The 23,107-nt window shown below is 40.3% G+C and overlaps 1 protein-coding gene across 4 annotated transcripts in view; it reads left to right on the forward strand.

Annotated features, from left to right (window-relative positions):
- The window catches only part of ESR1 (estrogen receptor 1), a 408,809-nt gene that overhangs the window by 40,475 nt on the left and 345,227 nt on the right, over nt 1-23,107 (forward strand). Inside the window, exon 2 of one of the 4 annotated variants that reach the window (XM_070376880.1) lies at nt 4,264-4,370. The exons of the other annotated variants lie outside the window; for them this stretch is intronic. The gene's annotated coding sequence lies outside the window, so the exon portion shown is untranslated. The remainder of the gene's footprint in view (nt 1-4,263; nt 4,371-23,107) is intronic. 4 annotated transcript variants of the gene reach the window in all.

Here is a 23,107-nt window from a genome sequence, read left to right on the forward strand (position 1 = left end):
TACACATTTTTAATAGGTCATTAAATTAAATAGATTCAATTTTCTCTGTCTAGCCAAACTACAAATAGAAGAATCTCTGTATAAAACTAATAATGAAAGACATTTTGCCTGCCTCTTTTCTCTAGAAGGGTGTCTGCATGTCACCCATTAGCGAGGGGCACATTTTTGCTTTGTGCCCCTTTTCTTCTTTCTCTGTTCCAGGGAAATTGATTAGCAGACACAACTGTGGGTGTAGATGTGGTTTTTAATTTTTTTTTTTTTTTTAAGAAAGAATTGGGCTTGGCTGGCACCTGGAACTATGTGGAAATGGAACAGCTCTTGGCAGCATGCACATGACAGCCTAGCACAGAGTCACACCAGAGGTGGTTTGCAATGTCGCCAGGTCTCTGCATCTTGGAGGCAGTGATTCCTGCCCCCTGTCCACTACAACACCCCCTCTCCCCTCCCACCCGCCTCCACCATCACAGTCTTTGTATAAACTCTCGGGGAGTTTACTCAGGACCAGCGCCTCAGTTAGGACTTAGCCATGATGGAATACTGACTATATTTTAGCTGGACTTCATGGGATGCTGGGCTTCCCAGGTGGCGCAGAGGTAAAAAACCTGCCTGCCAGTGCAGAAGACGCAGGAGACACAGGCTCAACTCCTGGGTTGGGAGGATCCCCTGCAGAAGGAAATGGCAACCCACTCCAGTATTCTTTCCTGGAGAATCCCATGGACAGAGGAGCCTGGCGGGCCACAGTCCATGGGGTTGCAAACAGCTGGACACTGAATACAGGCACACATGGGATACTAGTCAATAATCACTGTGAGATCGACTTGCACGGTCTTTGGCTTTTAATAATCTTCATCATCTTCCTTCTTCCTTTATCAGGGAGATAACATAAGGTGTCTGTATTACCACTGCCATCATGCAACTTTAAGGATGGGATAGAAGTTAAATCTACAGTTGTGCTTTGATAGGCTATAGTGGGTATCTGTGGAAGATGCTGTTTTCCCACTCATCGGAAAAAGAAATCACCAGTCCTAGTGAAATGGGCCCTCTGTGAACTAGAAGACAGGAAGCAGACTGGTTATGTGGAATTTTGAGCAATGAGAGAGAACCACCCCCTTTATCCAATCATTAGACCAGTGTTATCAACCGGGCTGCTGTTTACTTTGAAAGCGAAAGTGTTAGTCGCTCAGCCTTGTCCGACTCTTTGCAACCTCATGGACCGTAGTCCCCCAGGTTCCTCTGTCCATGGGATCCTCCAGGCAAGAACACTGGAGTGGGTAGCCATTCCCTTCTTCAGGGGAGCTTCGAGACCCAGGAATTGAGCCTGGGCCTCCTGCATTGCAGATTGTTTACTTTGAGCTTTTTCACAATTTCTTTTTAGAAAGATAAAATCTGAAAATGTTTATATATGGTAACATTTTAGAGCAGAGTTTTAGAAAACTACGCTTTTCTAAGATAACATTTTTATTTCAATTATAATTGTCACTCTAAACAGCCAGTCAAGCTCATAGGTAATCAGTCTCATCAGGCAGTTGATTTACATTGTAAAAATATATGAATCATTAACCTAAATTTAAAAAGTAACTGATATCTCCTTGTTACATATTGTATGTGATACCTTTTGTCAGAGAGGTTAAAAGTGGTTTCACAGCCTTGCCAATAAAATTCCAAAGAAGTAAGAACTTACTTATATTTGCTAATTGAAGTTATTCTGGTTATGATCAAGAAACCCTGGCTGTGTCTCTGATGAAAATAAAAGGATTTTTCACTTTCAAGATTTTCTTAAGGGTAAATAGGGCTCCCTTGATTTTTCTGGTGTGTAGATAATTATACAGGATATATACAACTCATGCTTTTATGCTGCTGCTGTTGCTAAGTCGCTTCAGTTGTGTCCGACTCTGTGCGACCCCATAGACGGCTCCCTAGTGAGTGTTAATTCAATTTGGTTATCTTTTCGGTCTGCTTCTTGCATTTAAAGAGAATTTTTTCGTAGTGCCTTAACCCAGAAAATTAACTCCAATGATAAAAAAAGACTTGGGTTTTCACGGAGGTTAGCAGGGGGCATATTTTGGGAAAAGGATTTTTTTTTTTAAAGGCATCAGACCCAATTTTGCAGACTGTGGCTACTCTAAGCATGACCTGTGATGGACAGTATTAAACATGACACTGAGTTTGAAAGGGATGACTGCCTTTGGATAAGAGAAGAGCTACAAGTTTTTGACCTTGTGAGTCTGACGTTCCAGCCCCATCTCCCAAGGCTGTCTGCCCACGTGCCCTGTGCCCCAGTCCACCTCCCTCCTCCTGTGAACGACACCCTTTGTTTCTCTCATTCCTTCATCTTGGCAGTCTCATCTCCTCTGGACCTGTGAAAAGCCTAGATAAAAACAGCAGAGGACATTCACTTCTGAAGCACACTGTATATTGTGAGGTGTTCCAGGTCCTTGATACATACCGATTCTTGTAATCTTCACAATAACCCAGTGATAGAGGTTCTAGTCATACCCCATTTTACAGTTGAGGGAGTTGGGGCCTTAAGGGACTAGACAGTTTGTCCAAGATCACATGGTTAGCAAGTAGTGGAGCCAGGACTTGTACCCAGGAGTATAACGGAAGAACCCATGTTGTTGGTCACCACACTATCGTGCACCTTGAACTCACATCAAATATATAGCACCATCATGGCATAATTAGCCAGCAGCATGTTGATCTCTTTGCTTAATTGTTGCTACTTATGATGAAGAATAGGCACCATTTCCAGTACCTGGAGTCACACACATAGTAGCTGCCCTATAACATTAATTATTGTCATCATTGTCATCCTCTTCATCTACCACTTATTAGGCACATTTATGTGTCAGGCACACTTCACATAAATTAGATTTAACTTTCACAATGATCATAATGAGGTTCATCTTATCCCTATTTTATTGTTGAAAAGACTTTGCCTTTAGGAAGTGGCAGAAATAGGAGTTTAAGACCCCTCTGGTGAGTTCCAGAATTCTTTCCCTTAACCATCGTACATTATATACTCAATAAATTAAGAAAATTAAAAAGGAACTGAATAGGTAAGAAAAAAGTCAACAATGTGACAAGTTTTGCTTCCCCAGGTTTTAGGATTTCTTCCTTACTTGTGTTAGATTCTAGAGCACTCAGATCATGTGTAGCTGTGTCCCTCAAGGTATGGGCGAGGGTGTTCACCCTGGCTTTCTTGGACTCATGATCCTTCTGTCCTCTGGATTCTTCCACCTTACACAATTATTTTCTTCCACACATTCTGTTGATTACATATTCACTTGAGATAGCTGGTTATCCCTTCTATTTTAAAAACTTTAGAGCAGTTTAGTTTCCTACTTAATATGGAACTTTTCAGTTAGACTGTTTTGCTTGTAACACCCTAGTTTAAATCAGTGCAGAAATGCAAATTTTCACTGGTTGTAGGATTAAGAAGTTATTTTGGAGCGTGGGCGTACTTTAAAAAAGACAAACTGGTATTTAAATAACGAAGCATTTCCTTGGGCTTCCTTGGACAGCCAGTTGGCCATGTAAGAAACCTGACTGCTTATGAGAGGGGTGATCACGTACAAGAGAGATGCAGAAAAAGAAGTAGGCACAATCCAAAGTCAAGTTCCATCTTCTTTGTGGTCCAGAGTGGCAGCTAGGACTCCAAGGGCCACTGAAAGGCATTTTCCCCTGAAATGACTTCAGATGCCAAGTTGTGACCACCTCAGCTGCTATAACAAGGTTAACCTATGAGAACTGAAAAGGAATTGCCTTGCCTCTAGCTCACCAAGTCCCACCAGCAGCTTGACGCTCCCCTGGTGTCTGAAGCAGTCTATCACTCCTGCCCTGCCAGGGGAGGACCTCAAGCTGGATGAGAAGGTCTGGGGCTTTTTGCTGCACTTTTGGCAGCTTGCTGCTCTCTATTTAGGGACAAAGCCAAGTCCTAAAAAAAATAAAAAAAAAAAAAAAAGAAAAGTGTAAACTGAAATGAAGTCTAGTTCTATAGGCCTTGGGAGGATATAACAAAAATTGCCTAAAATAAAAATGTATAAGGCAGACTGTGAACAGACACATTATTACTTTTGGCCATTATTTCTTTAGAGGGGAGAATCCTAGTTTCCATGATTGTGTTATTTTTGGGATTACTGATAGCTAATAGAACCAATGTAACATCTACAGGATTTTTTTTTTTTTTTTTTTAGAGTTCTGGACTAGGTTTCTTAGCATAATGTGTTGTGATGCTCATGGTCTCTAATTCTTTTTTGCCAGGCCTATTTTATCAGTCCCCTGGTGTCCCACAGATTTCTGAGGCATTGGAATCCTAGCAACGGATTTTTCATTTAAGTAGGATCATCTTGATCACCAGCCTCCCACAGGTTGGTAAAAGTTTTGTGCTGCTTCCTAGCACTCACAGAGCATCCCTAGAGCATATTTTGTTGAGCCTGCTCTCCCACCAATTTAGCAGAAAAATATAACTTGCTTGTGAATCTACAATCATGTGTCAAAACTAGATGGCCTTCTCCTCGGCGACAACACTGCCTTAGTGGGGAGCTGGTTTTTGCTGGTTCATTTGTTTTGGGAGTTGATTTTCTATAAGGATATGAATAATAGAAAAGCTTTTAACCTTTTAAAATTGGGGAGGCCAAATTAATAGTAGTCTGTTCCATTCCAAGAATTTTCTGATTATTTTTTATTCATTGTCCCTCAAATTTATATATATATATATATATATATATATATATATTTCTCAGCAACATGTAATCAAGTGAAAGTTGAAATGTATACTAAATCATACAGAATGAGTTTTTGAAAGATTTCCCCCTAATTCTAAAAGTAGAAACAATATTAAAATTATGTTCCACTTTCCAGTAGAAACAACACTATTAAAAGCTTAGAAAGCAGTTCACTTCTATTAGCTCACTGAAGTCCCAATAATGTTTTGCTGTGGTAACTATTATTATCTCCATTTTATAGACAGAAAAGTGAAGGACACTGAAGTACAGAGACGTTAGGCTCAAAATCTCAACACAAGTAACACTGGGCATCTGAATCCTGGGAAGTTAATTATTAGCCCACGTTGCTAACAACTGATCTGTGTTTAAAGCGGAGAACTTCAAAAGCTTGAAAAAACTGCCCATTTCACCACCATTTATAGATCTGGTGAGACTGAAAGTCACTCAGTTGAGTCTGACTCTGTAACCCCATAGACTGTTGCCCGCCAGGCTCCTCTGTCCACGGGATTCTCCAGGCAAGAATTCTGGAGTGGGTTGCCATTCCCTTCTCCAGGGGATCTTCTTGACCTAGAGATTGAACACAGGTCTCAGGCGTGGCAGGAGGATTTTCTACCATCTGAGCCACCAGGGAATGGAAACAATTAAAGCTTAGCTATAGATACATGTATGAAACCACCATGTTGTATACAGTGAACTTGCACATTGTGGTCAATTATATCTCAATAAAGCTGGTAAAAGACGGAGCTACATTTGCTTTCTGAATTTTTATGTGCATATAACTTTAAAAAAGAGTTTATTTGCACATACAGTTTTGTACCCCACCCATACCTCTCCATGTCAAAAATCATTCTTCTTGACTCTGAAATTTTGCTACATAATGCTCCATTTTATGTAAGTACATAATTTGCATAATTAAATTTCTTATTAAAAGACATATACTTAACTTATATAATAATTTGCATAATTAAATTTCTTATTAAAAGACATATACTTAACTTATATAATAATTTGCATAATTAAATTTCGTATTAAAAACATTTGTGCTATTTCTTCAGTGACCCTTTCTGTTTTTTTTGTGAGTGTATCTATTATAGGTTTGTGGTTTCCATGAGGTTCATATATAAACAACATCTATAAATATAAAGATTTTTTTAAAAATTGATGATCTCAAGTTTGAACACATTCTAACAACTCTGCTTTTTTCCTCTGCCTATCCCAAATTTAATGTTTTTGCCATAATATTTACATCTTTTTGTTTTGTGTTCCCTTAGCTACTTATTGATGATTTTACTATTTTTGTCTTTTTAACCTTCCTGCTAGCTTTATAAGGGATTAATACATTACTTTTACTGTATGGTTGCCTTGATCAATGAATATTTCCCTTTCTTAATTTTCCCAACTCTACTTGTGGTCTTTTTGTTCTAAGAGAAGTCCCTTTAACTTTCTTTTTAAAAACATCTGTTTATTTTTAGCTGGAAGATAATTGCTTTACGATATTGTATTGGTTTCTGCCCTGGCTTCCCTGATGGCTCAGACAGTAAAGAATCTGCCCAGAGTGCGGGAGACCCAGGTTTGATCCCTGGGTCAGGAAGATCCTCTGGACAAGGGCATGGCAACCCACTCCAGTATTTTTGCCTGGAGAATTCCATGGACAGAGGAGCCTGGTGGGCTACAGTCATGGGGTGGCAAAGAGTCAAACACAACTGAGCAACTAACACTTTCACTTTCTGTCATATATCAACATGAATCAGTCACACGCATACATATATCCCCTCCCTCTTAAACGTCCCTCCCACTTCCTACCCAATTCCGCCACAATATTCCAGGGTTTATATGTACCATAACTTCTTTATCCATTCATCTATTGATGGACATCTAGGTTAATTCCATGTCCTAGCTATTGCAAATTTCTTATAAAGCTAGCTCAGTCATACTGAACTGCTTTAGCTTTTGCTTGTCTGTAAACTCTATATTCCTCTTTCAAATCTGAGTGATAGCTTTGTTGGGTAGAGCATTCTTGGCAATACATGTTTTCCTTTTATCACTTTGAATGTATTGTGCCACTGCTCCCTGACGCAATGTTTGCTGCCAAGCCAGGTGATAGTCTTATGGGAGTTCCTTTTCATATGATTGGTTGCTTTTCCCTTGCTGCTTTTAAGATTCTTTATATTTAATTTTGCCATTTTAATTATAATGTATCTTGGTATGGTCCTCTTTGGGTTCATCTTTTTTGGGAGTCCTTGTGCTTCCTGAACAAAGTCTGTTTCTTTTCCCAGGTTAGTGAAGTTTATAGCTATTATTTCTTCCAGTAAGGTCTTTGAGCCTTTCTCTCTTCTCCTTGTGGGACACAAATGTGAACATTAGTATGCTTGATGTTGTCCCAGAGGTCGCTTAAGCTATCTTCATTTTTAAAAATTCTTTTTGCTTTTAAGCTTGGGTGATTTCCAGTACTCTTTCAGTTCATTGATCTGTTCTTTTGTATCATCCAATTTACTACTGACTTCTTCTTGTGCATCTTTAATTTCAGTTAATGTATTTTTTTTTTTAGCTCTGTTCAGTTCTTTTCTGCATTTTCTTTGTTGTTTAGTCACCAAGTCGTGTCTGGCTCTTTTGAGACCCCCATGGAGACCCCCAGGCAGACTGTAGCCTGCCAGGCTCCACTGTCCATGGGATTTCCCAGGCAAGAATATTGGAGTGGGTTGCCATTTCCTTCTCCTGGGGATCTTCCTGACCCAGGGATTGAACCTGAGTCTCCTGCATTGGCAGGTGGAGTCTTTGCCACTGAGCCCCCAGGGAAGCCCCTGTGTTTTCTAACTCTTGGTTAAACCTCTCATGGCATTCATTCATTCTCCTGAGTTTGTTGAGCATCTTTATGATTAGTACCTTAAATTATATATTGGGTAGATTGCTTGTCTCCACTTCACCTAGTTCTTCTCTGAGTTTTTGTTTCATTCCTGTGTTTAGGACACATTCCTCTATCTCCTCCTTTACACTAATTCTCTGTGTTTATTTCTATGTAATATGTATGTCAGTTAACAGTACCTGATTTCGTGGAAATGGTCTTATGTAGGAGACATCCTGTCAGGTTCAGCAGCACACATCCCTCTAGTCACCAAAGCTATATGCTCTAGGGGTGTCCCTGTGTGCACTGCAGGGGTCCTTCTGTTGTGGTTGGGCTGCCTGCTGTGGGAGCACTTGTTGGCTGTCAGGCCCTACATCATGTGGTGCCTGCTGGACTGCTGGTAAGTGAGGCTGAGTCCCAGCATGGCTGTTTGCATGGCTTGGGAAATCCTAGGACTGTTACTGGCCTGGTGGTGGGCAAGACTGAGTCCAGGCATGACTGGGTGGGTGGGCAAGACTGGTGTTGGCTTGCTGGTGGGAGGAGGGGCAGCCCCGGTGCTAGAGGGAAGACTCCAATATGGTGGCTGTTAGCACAAATGTCCTCGCGGTAGAATGAGCCCCCAAAATGGCTGCTTCCAGCTTCTGTGTCACCAGGGAAAGTCCCAGTTACCTCCTGACTGTCTGGATATTCTCTGAGACAAGCAGGTAGGTCTGACTCAAGTTTCTTTCAAATTAGCCTCTGCACTGGGACACAGAATGTGTGTGTGTGTGTGTGTGTGAGGTTTTTTGTGTGTCCTTACAGAATGGAGTCTCTCTTTCCTACAGTCCCTTGGCTTTCCCATATTCAAGTCCCACTGGCCTCAAAGCCAGTCATTTAGGGGCTTGTCTCCCCAGTGTAGGACCTGTGGACCTGTGGGCTGGGGAGCCCAATGTCTGGCTCTAACCTCTTGCTTCTTGGGACAAACCTCTGCAGTTGTAATCATCTTCCCCTTTTATGGCTGGAGGTGTGGGTCTTGACTATTCTGCAACTCTGCCCCTCCTACCCATTTCATTGTGGATCCTTCTTATATCTTTAGTAGCAGAAAATCTTTTCTGCTAGTCTTCAGGTCATTCTCATAGGCAGTTGTTCTGTAAGTATTTTTAATTTCAACATACCTGTGGGAGGAAGTAAGCTTAGGGTCTTTCTACTCTGTTGTCTTTGCCAAACCTCAGGATAGGCACATTTTAAGTTTCTTGATTTGTATTGTCAATTACCCTCCAGAAAGATCGTCTCAAATTACATTAATCCTAGCAGCCAACAAGAGAGCATATTTGCCTGGACACTGGATACTTCTAGGCTATTATTCTCCCTATTCTTCTTATTTAATAGACAAAAAAAAAAAGAAAAGAAAAAAATTTCTCATTTCAGTGTGTATTTTTTTGATTTGCAGAAAGTACAAAAATGAACAAACATTATTTATCCCTTGAACAAATATACATGGTTCAAGTGTTAAAGAAACAAAGATTATTATGCAGATTGTGTACCTACAACACCTGCTTTCCAGACATCCATCAGTAACCCTCTCAAGGGGCAGCCACTCTAGCATTTTCTTGAGTGGCCTCCCCAAAATTATTACTCACATATAAGGAAAGGGGGGCTTCGCAGGTGGCTCAGTAGTATAGAATCTGCCTACCAAGCTGGAGACGCAGGAAGGTCAGGAAGATGCCCTGGAGACGCAGGAAGGTCAGGAAGATGCCCTGGAGAAGGAAATGGCAATCCACTTCAGTACTCTTGCCTGGGAAATTCCATGGACAGAGGAGCCTGGCGGGCTACAGTCCACGGGATCGCAAAGAGTCAGACATGACTTAGTGACTAAACAACAACAACCACCAGGAAACGAACATGAGAGCAAACACATGTGTACGTATATATGTGTGCCTATGTTTTCCTCCACAGACAGAAGCACATACCCTACACATTGTTTTTTTCCTTGTTTTTTTTTCACTTAGCATAATATCTTGGAGATTTTTCCATATTAGTAAGTGAAGAACTGCCTTACTACTTTCAATGTCTATATACTATTGCACTATAAGGAAAGAGCTGCAAATATTAACATTTTAAAAATTGTCTATAGGCATTTCTTCTTTTGCAATTGCCTGTCAATATTTTTGGAGGCTTCTGTTATTGTAGTTTTATTATTTTGGTTATTGCTAATGATTTGTAAAACTTCCATGCGTAATATGATTACCAGTCCATTTTCACCAAATGATGCAAATTTTATTTCACATTTCATTGTTGGCCTTTCAGTTTCATTTTATGATTATGGGTTTTTTTATAGTTTGTTTTGTTTTTTGTTTTGGTGTGGATAGAGAGAATTGTTTTTATATAATCAAATCTATCAATCTTTTTGGTTTTGTTTGTGAATAATTTCCTGGGTGATCAAAACCTCCCACTGTCCCTTGGTTTACTTGAATTCTTTTGACATAGTATCATAGGATTTGAACGAGAAAGACCTAAGAGGTGATGGAGGAAAAATTTCCAGTCAATGCAAAAAGCCCCAGAGCAATACTGAGAGATAAAGGTCTTTCTATGCTTGAATGAATCAGTGACCCCAAACTTACCACCTAACAAAACACATTCCACTGGCCAGCTCTCATAAAACTCTTTATTGAATAAAGTTTTAAGGTCTCTCCTTGAATCTTTTGTCTAATTTTGTCTTAATAAACACAAAACAGATTTATTTTCTCTTCTACATATAGTCATTTTATCATTTTCTTATAATTTATTCCTTTTTATTATTTTTAAAGAATCCATATTTTAGGTGTATTGTTTAAAATCTGCAAGATAATGCTATAAGAAAAAAACTCCAAATGGTATGGAAGGATTACCTTATGATAATGTATATGTGAGTTTTTACCATCTTAACAATTATTAAGTGTTCAGTTTGCTGGTTTTAAGGGCATTCACATTGTTGTGAAGCAGATCTCTAAAATTTTATCATCTTGTAAAGCAGAAACTCTGTGCACATTAAACAACTTACCTTTCCCCCCTCCACTCAACCCTTGGCAACTATCATTCTACTTTCTGTTTCTATGAATATGACTCCTTTGGACACATAATGTAAGTAGACTCATACAGTTTTTAAATTTTATGATTGGTTTATTTCACTTAGCATAATGCCTTCAAGGTTCATCTGTGTAGTAGCATGTGACAGAATTTCCATCTTTTCTGAGGTCACATAATAGGTCAGTAGGTGCCCAATATGCTACTGGAGATCAGTGGAGAAATAACTCCAGAAAGAATGAAGGGATGGAGCCAAAGCAAAAACAATACCCAGCTGTGGATGTGACTGGTGATAGAAGCAAGGTCCGATGCTGTAAAGAGCAATATTGCATAGGAACTGGAATGTCAGGTCCATGAATCAAGGCAAATTGGAAGTGGTCAAACAAGAGATGGCAAGAGTGAATGTCGACATTCTAGGAATCAGGGAACTAAAATGGACTGGAATGGGTGAATTGAACTCAGATGACCATTATATCTACTACTGTGGGCAGGAATCCCTTAGAAGAAATGGAGTGGCCATCATGGTCAACAAAAGAGTCCAAAATGCAGTACTTGGATGCAATCTCCAAAACGACAGAATGATCTCTGTTCGTTTCCAAGGCAAACCATTCAATATCACAGTAATCCAAGTCTATGCCCCAACCAGTAACACTGAAGAAGCTGAAGTTGAACGGTTCTATGAAGACCTACAAGACCTTTTAGAACTAACACCCAGAAAATATGTCCTTTTCATTATAGGGGACTGGAATGCAAAAGTAGGAAGTCAAGAAACACCTGGAGTAACAGGAAAATTTGGCCTTGGAATACGGAAAGAAGCAGGGCAAAAACTAATAGAGTTTTGCCAAGAGAATGCACTGATCATAACAAACACCCTCTTCCAACAACACAAGAGAAGACTCAACACATGGACATCACCAGATGGTCAACACCAAAATCAGACTGATTATATTCTTTGCAGCCAAAGATGGAGAAGCTCTATACAGTCAGCAAAAACAAGACCGGGGGAGCTGACTGTGGCTCAGATCATGAACTCCTTATTGCCAAATTCAGACTTAAATTGAAGAAAGTAGGGAAAACCACTAGACCATTCAGGTATGACCTAAACCAAATCCCTTATGATTATACAGTGGAAGTGAGAAATAGATTTAAGGGCCTAGATCTGATAGATAGAGTGCCTGATGAACTATGGAATGAGGTTCGTGACATTGTACAAGAGACAGGGATCAAGACCATCCCCATGGAAAAGAAATGCAAAAAAGCAAAATGGCTCTCTGGGGAGGCCTTACAAATAGCTGTGAAAAGAAGAGAAGCGAAAAGCAAAGGAGAAAAGGAAAGATATAAACATATGAATGCAGAGTTCCAAAGAATAGAAAGAAGAGATAAGAAAGCCTTCTTCAATGATCAATGCAAAGAAACAGAGGAAAACAACAGAATGGGAAAGACTAGGGATCTCTTTAAGAAAATCAGAGATACCAAAGGAACATTTCATGCAAAGATGGGCTCGATAAAGGACAGAAATGGTATGGACCTAACAGAAGCAGAAGATATTAAGAAGAGATGGCAAGAATACACAGAAGAACTGTACAAAAAAGATCTTCACGACCAAGATAATCACTGGTGTGATCACTGACCTAGAGCCAGACATCCTGGAATGTGAACTCAAATGGGCCTTAGAAAGCATCACTACAAACAAAGCTAGTGGAGGTGATGGAATTCCAGTTGAGCTATTCCAAATCCTGAAAGATGATGCTGTGAAAGTGCTGCACTCAATATGCCAGCAAATTTGGAAAACTCAGCAGTGGCCACAGGACTGGAAAAGGTCAGTTTTCATTCCAATCCCAAAGAAAGGCAATGCCAAAGAATGCTCAAACTACCGCACAATTGCACTCATCTCACACACTAGTAAAGTAATGCTCAAAATTCTCCAAGCCAGGCTTCAGCAATATGTGAACCGTGAACTTCCTGATGTTCAAGCTGGTTTTAGAAAAGGCAGAGGAACCAGAGATCAAATTGCCAACATCTGCTGGATCATGGAAAAAGCAAGAGAGTTCCAGAAAAACATGTATTTCTGCTTTATTGACTATGCCAAAGCCTTTGACTGTGTGAATCACAATAAACTGCGGAAAATACTGAAAGAGATGGGAATACCAGACCACCTGACCTGCCTTTTGAGAAATTTGTATGCAGGTCAGGAAGCAACAGTTAGAACTGGACATGGAACAACAGACTGGTTCCAAATAGGAAAAGGAGTCTGTCAAGGCTGTATATTGTCACACTGCTTATTTAACTTATATTCAGAGTACATCATGAGAAACGCTGGACTGGAAGAAACATAAGCTGGAATCAAGATTGCTGGGAGAAATATCAATCACCTCAGATATGCAGATGATACCACCCTTATGGCAGAAAGTGAAGAGGAACTAAAAAGCCTCTTGATGAAAGTGAAAGAGGAGAGTGAAAAAGTTGGCTTAAAGCTCAACATTCAGTAAATGAAGATCATGGCATCCGTTCCCATCACTTCATGGGAAATAGATGGGGAAACAGTGGAAACAGTGTCAGACTTTATTTTTGGGGGCTCCAAAATCATTGCAGATGGTGACTGCAGCCATGAAATTAAAAGACGCTTACTCCTTGGAAGGAAAGTTATGACCAACCTAGATAGCATATTAAAAAGCAGAGACATTACTTTGCCAACAAAGGTTCGTCTAGTCAAGGCTATGGTTTTTCCAGTGGTCATGTATGGATGTGAGAGTTGGACTGTGAAGAAGGCTGAGCGCCGAAGAATTGATGCCTTTGAATTGTGGTGTTGGAGAAGACTCTTGAGAGTCCCTTGGACTGCAAGGAGATCCAACCAGTCCATTCTGAAGGAGATCAGCCCGGGGATTTCTTTGGAAGGAATGATGCTAAAGCTGAAACTCCAGTACTTTGGCCACCTCATGTGAAGAGTTGACTCACTGGAAAAGACTCTGATACTGGGAGGGATTGGGGGCGGGAGGAGAAGGGGACTACAGAGGATGAGATGGCTGGATGGCATCACTGACTCGATGGCCGTGAGTCTGAGTGAACTCCGGAAGTTGGTGATGGACAGGGAGGCCTGGCGTGCTGGGATTCATGGGGTCGCAGAGAGTCAGACATGACTGAGTGACTGAACTGAACTGAACTGAATATGTCATTGTCTGTCGACACTGCTGCTGCTGCTGCTGCTGCTAAGTCGCTTCAGTCATGTCCGACTCTGTGCGACCCCATAGATGGCAGCCCATCAGGCTCCACCGCCCCTGGGATTCTCCAGGCAAGAACACTGGAGTGGGTTGCCATTTCCTTCTCCAATGCATGAAAGTGAAAAGTCAAAGTGAAGTCGCTTAGTCGTTCCCGACTCTTAGCAACCCCATGGACTGGAGCCTACCAGGCTCCTCCACCCATGGGATTTTCCAGGCAAGAGTACTGGAGTGGGGTGCCATTGCCTTCTCTTTCTGTCGACACTACATTTTGTTTATTCCATTGCATGTGAAAGGATACTCAGATTGCTTCTACCTCTTGGCTATTGTGAATAATGCTGCTATGAACATGGGTGTGCAAATATCCCTTTGAGATCCTGCTTTCAATTACTTTGGATATGTACTCAGAAGTAGGATTTCTAGATCATATAGTAATTCTAACTTTTTTGAACAACTACCATTCTATTTTCTACAGAAGTTACATCGTTTTACAATCGCACCAATGGTGACTAAAGGTTCCAGTATCTCACCAATACTTGATATTTTCTGGCTTTTTGGATAATAATCATCATAGCAGATGTGAGAAGCAATTGTTTTGAACATAACACATCTATCAGAATCTTTTTTTTTTTAATAGTGTTCAACTAGCAGTTCTCCAATTTCATGTATTTCATAAAAACAGTATCATAAATTAGAATGGGTCCATGAACATATATTGTTGGAGGACTTTTGTCTTTTATGGGTTAGTTTTACTTTATATATGCCTCACTTATACAATAATTTATATGTGCAGAAACTAAAGTTCAGTGTCTGTGGTCAAAGTGGGCTTGATTTGAATTGGAGTTGATTAAGATGAAATGACATAAGCTTCATATTGACTTGGGAGTTGGTGGTGGCTGAAGAAGGTCCTGGGGCGATGTTGAAACCTGATTTACCTCCTACCTCCGTTAAGTTGGAATATTAGTACTGCTTTCAGCACTCAGCAGGTATTTCCTAGCTTTGAGCAGCAGGACACGTCCCACCATTTTCAAAATCAAGGAATAAAGACTGTTGGTAGAGCTTTCTCTATCCTCAATCCCGTCTAGTATTTCATGTTTTATCTTATTTGTAAGCTGAGGTTTCACTGAGTCCTGGCTTAACTGTCTTGACCTGAGGACTAGGTGATTGGGAGTCAGGTTTCTCAATCTTGGTAATTGTTAAATTTTTTTAACCTTCTAAATAAGGATAAAGATACTTGTACCTTATTCACAGAGTCGTGAGATAAAGTGAGTCCTCACAGAGAGATAAAACATGGAAAGCATTTAGCAAAGTCCTTGGCATGTAAGTTTTACATAAACAGAATGACTGTTGATGTTTCCTGTATCTTGTAACCTTATTGTTAAGGCCAGTCAGCCTTTATTCTCAAGATAAAGGTCCACAACCATGAAGTGTCTCTTTCTTTAGGGTAATTTTGCTAGGTAGGATATCTTCTATTTATCTTCTGTGTAGAAGCTTTTTCTTTCTTGCTTCTCATGAACATGAAGGGATCCCCAGTCCAGTTTTAACTGCATATTGTCAAACAAAGTGAGTAAGAGCTGTTTCGTCAGCAGAGTCAGGATTATAAAAGTCTTCAGTGTTGCCCTATGTGATGTATCTCAAGGATTTTTCACTGAGACACTTTCATTTATTCTCAAATGATAAGATGTCCTTATAGACTATAATCCCAAACCTCTTTGATCTCATTGGCCATGAGATCAAAATATGGCCATGCCACAGATTAAAGTAAATTATTTATTTCACCTTGTTGTTCATGCACTGACTTGATTTTTGAACGTCTATCTTTATAGGCACCATAGTTCAATTTCTTGTGGCAGAAATCCTTTCCTCCTTATCCTTTCATTTCATCTGTTAACAATCTACCATAATCCCCCATGACGTGGTCCTCATTAGCTGTCTCTTCCCTCCCTTTCTCCTTCTTTCCCTTCATCCCTCTCTTTACCCCCGCTTTCTCCGTTCTCCATTCACACATTATTGTTGAGAAGCTGCTCGGTGCAAAGCACTGTTCTCCTTAAGATGTGGACCTGGGTACAGTCTTTGCTGGTTCTCTCACTGCAGATCTAACAGGTCAGTTGAAATTTATGGCCACATTATCACTAGATTGGGCTTCCCCTGCAGCTCAGCAATAAACAATCTGCCTTTAATGCCAGAGATGCAGAAGACATGGGTTCCTTCCCTGGGTTGGGAAGATCCCCTGGAGAAGGGCATGGCAACCCACTCTAGTATTCTTGCCTGGGAAATCCCATGGACAGAATAAACTGGCAGGCTACAGCCCATAGCATTGCAAAGAGTTGGACACGATGGAAGTAATATTAGCATGCATGCATGTTTCACTAGGTCTCCTTGTACTTGTTGAAACAAATATTCTCTGAAGATAGATCTATTTTCTGCCTCGTATGGACAGGCTGTGTATTTGTGCCACTCCCCAGGCCCCTAATCCCCTGTACTGTCTCAGAGCTGATAAGATGGTCGCCTACCTCTAAACGCTCTCACCTCGGCCTTCACCTCTCTCTTGAACTTCCCTCTTATTCTCCAGCAACTATTCTTCATATTTCGTATGGCCTCCTTAGTTATAAAGGAATAAATTTTGATAATTTTCTATTTTTAAAATGAAGCAAAGTGTCACCGGAACTTGTTTCTGGACTGTGCACGGTTGTAGCTGAGTGAACAGTTCTTTTGTAATTGGATGCCCAAACACTCAGAATTTGGTTCACCCTGAAAATTTCTCTTCAATCATTTACTTAGCATTTCTACGTCTTTTCCTGAAAGCCTAGGCTTTATTTTGAAAATATCGAGGTCTGTGTTCTGCTTTCAGGTGGGTGAATATGGCTCAAGGTGCAGCAGCGGGTAAGGCTTTCCTCTCCTCTGCCCACTTTGACCACCTGTCACATCCCTAGAGGCCACTGGCAGCAGGCATGCGGCTGCTGCTATGGATTTGCCTGGCTGTGGCTGCGTTTTCCTCCAGCGAGCCGGGTCTCTTTATTGGGAGAAAAGTGTTCCATTTCTGATAGGGGCATGAGAGGTGGTCTGTCGCTCACCGCTGTTCCCTAGCAATCCACAGCAATGTCAATTTTCTCTCCTCTGTGCCCTGGTGGTAATCTTTCCATTATCACAGTCATTTCCTCCTCCTCGTCCCTTTCTCTTCCTTTTTCTCTTCCTTTTTCTCTTCTTACTCCTTTTCCTCCCGGGGCCTTTATCAAAGCTTACCTTCAATGTATCTCACTCTAAAGCCTTCCCATTTTTAGAATAAAATTCATTGAATCCTCTTCTGTGCTCTGACACTTACCTCTCTGGTATAGCACTTATCATTTCATATTATAGCTCTCTCTCTACGCTGCTCCCCCATTCAGGCTAAATGTGGGGTATTATTAATATCATTTCCCTTAAACTTAGCTGAGTAGTCATGCTGAGCAGATAGAGTAGTTATAAGCACTGACTTTGGAACAAGCCTGCGGAAATTGACATCTTATCCCTGCCAGTTCTTAACTGTGTAATCTTGGGCAAATTGTTTAACTTCTCTGTGCCTCAGTTTCTTGACTTACAAACTGGAGACAATAATAGTGATGCTTAGAGTAGTTCCTGCTGTACAGAGCCTCTTGATGAAAGTGAAAGAGGAGAGTGAAGAAGTTGGCTTAAAGCTCAACATTCAGAAAACGAAGATCATGGCATCTGGTCCCATCACTTCATGGCAAATAGATGGGGAAACAGTGTCAGACTTTATTTTTCGGGGCTCCAAAATCACTGCAGATGGTGATTGCAGCCATTAAATTAAAAGACACGTACTCCTTGGAAGGAAAGTTATGACCAACCTAGACAGCATATTAAAAAGCAGAGACATTATTTTGTCAACAAAGGTCCGTCTAGTCAAGGCTATGATTTTTCCAGTGGCCATGTATGGATGTGAGAGTTGGACTATAAAGAAAGCTGAGCGCCAAAGAATTGATGCTTTTGAACTGTGGTGTTGGAGAAGACTCTTGAGAGTCCCTTGGACTGCAAGGAGATCCAACCAGTCCATCCTAAAGATCAGTCCTGGTCGTTCATTGGAAGGACTGATGTTGAAGCTGAAACTCCAATACTTTGGCCATCTGATGCAAAGGGCTGACTCATTTGAAAAGACCCTAATGCTGGGAAAGATTGAAGGCAGGAGGAGAAGGGAACTACAGAGGATGAGATGATTGGATGGCACCACCGACTCAATGGACATAGGTTTGGGTGGACTCCAGGAGTTGGTGATGGACAGGGAGGCCTGGCGTGCTGCAGTTCATGGGGTTGCAAAGAGTCGGATACGACTGAGTGACTGAACTGACTGACTGTGTGTTCAATTCAGTTTAATAGAATCATTATAATCAAGTTCACCAGTCATGTATTTAGTGACGGTATCTTTGTTGTATGCTGGTGATCATTACACCTAGAATAGGGCCAAGGATGTGGAGAAGACGATGGCACGCCACTCCAGTACTCTTGCCTGGAAAATCCCATGGGTGGAGGAGCCTGGTAGGCTGCAGTCCATGGGGTCGCAAAGAGTCGGATACGACTGAGCGACTTCACTTTGACTTTTCACTTTCATGCATTGGAGAAGGAAATGGCAACCCACTCCAGTGTTCTTGCCTGGAGAATCCCAGGGACGGGGGAGCCTGGTGGGCTGTCGTCTATGGGGTCACACAGAGTCGGACACGACTGAAGCAACTTAGCAGCAGCAGCAGCAGCAGCAGGGCCAAGGATGTAGGCATTCAATCAATATTGTTGTGTAAATGCATGAATGTGCTGGGTGTTATAGATACAAAGAAATATAAGTCCTTATTTCTTTCCTTCAGGTCTCACAGACTGGGAATACAGAAAGGACATAAGACAGTAATTGAGTACTGCGTGAATGCATCACTTACCTGTCTATAGATATTTGGGTTGCTTCTATCTCTTGGTTATTGTGGGGAATGCAAGTATGAACATGGGTATGCTGGTATCTCTATGAGACCCTGCTTTCAATTCTTTTGGATACATACCTAGAGTGGGATTGCTGGATCATATACTAATTCTATATATTTTGCTTCCTTTTAGACATATTCCATTAGGATAATCATGAACAAATTATTGATTCTACTTGAATTCCTGCCTGTGCTTTCTTTTTTAAACGGTGGAAGTGCTGAAGTTAATCAAACTTGTGGCCCTCCAAATACAAGTAGATCAATTGCTGTTCTTGCTGATAGGCTATTGGCTAATTCTTTATTACTCCAGAACACATTATTCAGTTAAAAAAATATATATTATTTTGATGAAAAGGGAACAATGATCCCCTCTCCCTTTCTTTTCTCTTGAGAAGTACGTAGATGCAATGTCTGATTGATTTATTTTTTGCCTTTTAAACTTTGTGAGATTTGTATGATGGTAGACATAGTCTACAAAGAGGATGATAATTTAAAATTGTCACTGTACTTCCCTGGTGGTCCAGTGGTTAAGACTCCACACTTCCAGTGCAGGGGGTGAGGATTCGATCCCTGGTAGGAGAACTGAGATTCCACATGCTACGCTGTGTGGCCAAAAATTTAATTTTTTTAAATTAAAAAAAATTGTCCCTGTAACAACTATCCATATACAGGTTCCAATCAATTATTAAATGGTTCATGATGGTTTTGTGTTTTACTGTTGTTGTTCAGTCACTATGTCGTGTCTGACTCTTTGTGACCCCATGGACTGCAACATGCCAGACTTCCCTCCCTTCACTGTCTTCCGGAGTTTGCTCAAATTCTGCCCATTGAGTCAGTGATGCCATCCAACCATCTCATCCTCTGTCGTCCCCTTCTCCTCCTGCTCTCAATCTTTCCCAGCATCTGCATCTTTTCCAATGAGTTGGCTCTTCACATCAGGTGGCCAAAGTGTTGGAGCTTCAGCTGCAGTATCACGCCTTCCAGTGAACATCCAGGGTTGATTTTCTCCAGGATTGACTGGTTTGATCTCCTTGCAGTCCAAGGGACTCTCAATGGTCTTCTCCAGCAATACAGTGTTGTGTTTTATAACAAACACTGAACTGATATGGTAACTCAACTCAAGTGCTACATTCTACGTACATGAATCTGGTTGAGGAAGACTCAAGGTGATGAAAAGTACAAATTTGGGTTACTATATGAATTTGATTTTCAGTTTTATTTTGACTAAAAACATTATTAGAGAAAGCACAATATGTGGCAGATCTTTTCTATATCAAACCTGTATTTAGATGAGGAGTGGGTAGACTAGGTCAAGGACACAGTTTCTGGAGTCTGAGTGTTTGGTGCTGATCCAGTCTCTGCCCCACTTGTGAGCTGTGTGACACTGAGCAAGCTACTCAGAGCCTTGAATTCTCGTGTGTGAACTACAGTTAATAATGGGTTGTTGTGACATTTATTGGAATTAATATATGCAACTTTCTAGATCTATGCGTTATGGAGGAAGTGCTATGTCAGATTTTGCTATTGATTTTCTAGCATTGGCCACAAATTCTTAGGTTGTTCAACATTCCTCATATCTCAGGCATCAATGTTGTCATCTGTAAAAAATAAAAAAAAGTTTTTCTCTTTACTGAATGGCTGTAAAATGTAGACCAACCAAAGGTCTAATCCTTTTAGTCAATTAGTAGTGCATAAATTGAAAGAGTGATGGATGGAACATTTTGTTCCCTGAAAGCTCTTAGATGGTGGATGTGCTAGGAGAGTCAGCAAGCGCATCACAGATATATTCTGGGTGACTGCAAGAGTCTTTAATGAATGAATCACTGAACAGGCAGATGGGCTGTGGGAGGCAAACCCCTAGTAACTTTTTTCTTTTACTACAGAAATATTTCTGAGTGGTAAATACCCAGACTACTATTCATGACTACAGACTTTACATTTTAAAAGTAGTTGCTGTTTTTCTTTTCTGTGTTTTGTTGTATACAGTATCTCATCTGGTCTTTATAGCCATTGTTTCTGAGGATGCATTTGAAGATCCAATGTGATAATGTATGTGATAATGCGTTAAAATTTTTTTCACAGCTTTATAGAGATTTATATTATATTTATATAATTTATGCATATTTCACATAATTTTTATTGTATTTCACATAGTATAAAATTTACCCATTTAAAGTACATACAGTTCAGGAGTTTTTAGTATATTCCATGTTTTATGGCACCACCTAGCACATCCACAATCTAATCTTAGCACATTTTCAATTCCTTTATTTTTCTGTAGAGTTTTATTCTGGACATTTTATATAAATGAAACAGTATAATATCTGATCTTTTGTATCTTATTTCACTTACCATAATGTTTCCAAGGGTCATTCATGGTATAGCATGTATCAGTACTTCATTATATTGACAAATAATATTCCATTGTATGGATAGAGTACATTTTGGTTTTCTACTTGTCAGCTGATAGATGTTTGGGTTTCCACTTTTTGGCTATTGTAAATAATGCCACTATGAATGTTTTTGTACAAGCTTTTTGTGTGGGTATATGTTTTTGATTCTCCTGGGTATGTACCTAAGAATGAAATTGCTGAGTCATGTGGTAGCTCTGTGCTCAGCATTTTGAGGAACTGCCAGATGGTTGCAGAATTTTACATTCCTACTGTATGACGATTCCAATTTATCCACATCCTGATCAACACTTGCTATTGTCTATCTTCTGCATTTTAGCCATCACAACTAATATGAAGTGGTGAAAATATTTTTTTAATTGAAGAAAGTGATGGGATGGGGGCAAGGTGCTGTGGGTTTCTTCTCTTTACCTCCTTCCCAGGTTTGGGCCAATGTTCTCTAATAACCCTGATGAACATAGAGCTTTCAGTTTTATAGGTGGACTTGCTCTACTTCTAGGTATTTTAAAAGGGATATTTTGTCATTTTCCTTTAGAACCAGCAGAAAGATGTCTCAGATGAAGAACTTTTTCTGGGTTTCCACTGAAAACTTTTTTTATGATCAGCTGTAATTTTACCAAGCTTTTCAAAGGGCTTTTCCCTCAGAGTTAAGAGACAACCATCTTACCTTCTTGAAGTAGAAGCCCTTCCTTTGGAACTCTAACCCTAAAAGCAAGACCTCTCTGACAGGTGCTTTATTTTGGCATCAGATTAGAAGACATGGGATTTGAGAAGCCAGTGAAGCAGGTCAGCTCTGGTCTGGAAATCAGGGCTAAATTTTAGGACTACTTTTTTTTTTTTAAATCACATTCTCTCAGTTGGAAAGCAAAAGTCAGAGTTCAAACTGTTCATCCTGCCTCTAGGCCGGATGGAACCAAGATGCGTTCCAGGAACCCAAGAAATTTTGAGAAGAAATCTGGAAAACGAACCCAAGTGGAGAAAAAAATTTGCAGTAGAAACAGGCAATCTAGATGAACTGCAATATATTAGTATAAATGGTCTCAATACCAGTCTTCAGACACTTAAAACAAGGTCCAATAGGCAATTAAGTTTTTAAGGAAGCAGGATAATCTGCTTAGGTGTCAGCAATGAAAGTTATTAGTCATTCATCATACCTGATTCTTTGTGACCCCATGGACTGTAGCTCGCCAGGCTCCTCTGTCCATGGAATTCTCCAGGTAAGAATACTGGAATAGGTTGCTATTTCCTTCTCCAGGGGATCTTCCCGACCCAGGGATAGAGCCTGGGTCTCCCACACTGCAGGCAGATTCTTTACCATCTGAGCCACCAAGGAGTCAACATTAATGAGCTCAATTTTTGGCCAACCCTGACTTCACCATATGACCGTGGGCAAATTTGCTTGAAATGATGATGCTAACTACTTTAGGCAGAGGGTTGGAATTTCTTGTGAGTCATGATCTATGGGGTCCCAGGTATGAAGCAGGAAGAAGCATAATATTTATTTGTGTAATATTTGTATGTGTTTGGTCCAAATCATACTGGCCATCTGAGAGTTAAAGTCTGATTATTTTAAAGTCACTACTCCTGGATTTTTCTCTCTTCACTTATTCACTTCCAATAACTCAGTTTATCCCTATAGACTGTGTCTAATGTAGACAGTAAGACAAAGAGAGTCTTGGAATAAAAGAATGATGATGTACATAGGGTATTTTTATCTGACCTTGATGTTTCATGAAATTATTATTGGATAGCAGAACTGGTAGAATGTACTGAAGGTGTAAATTTAGAAAAAAAATGTAAAGCATTAATATTTAACCCAGGAAATTTATGTGGTACTGGTAAATGTGGTCCAATTTTCAAAATTTATTTTTAATTGGAAGATAATTCCTTTACAGTGTTGTGTTGGTTTCTG

The sequence above is a fragment of the Bos mutus genome, chromosome 9 (genome assembly GCF_027580195.1).
Source record: "Bos mutus isolate GX-2022 chromosome 9, NWIPB_WYAK_1.1, whole genome shotgun sequence".
Taxonomy (NCBI): domain Eukaryota; kingdom Metazoa; phylum Chordata; class Mammalia; order Artiodactyla; family Bovidae; genus Bos; species Bos mutus.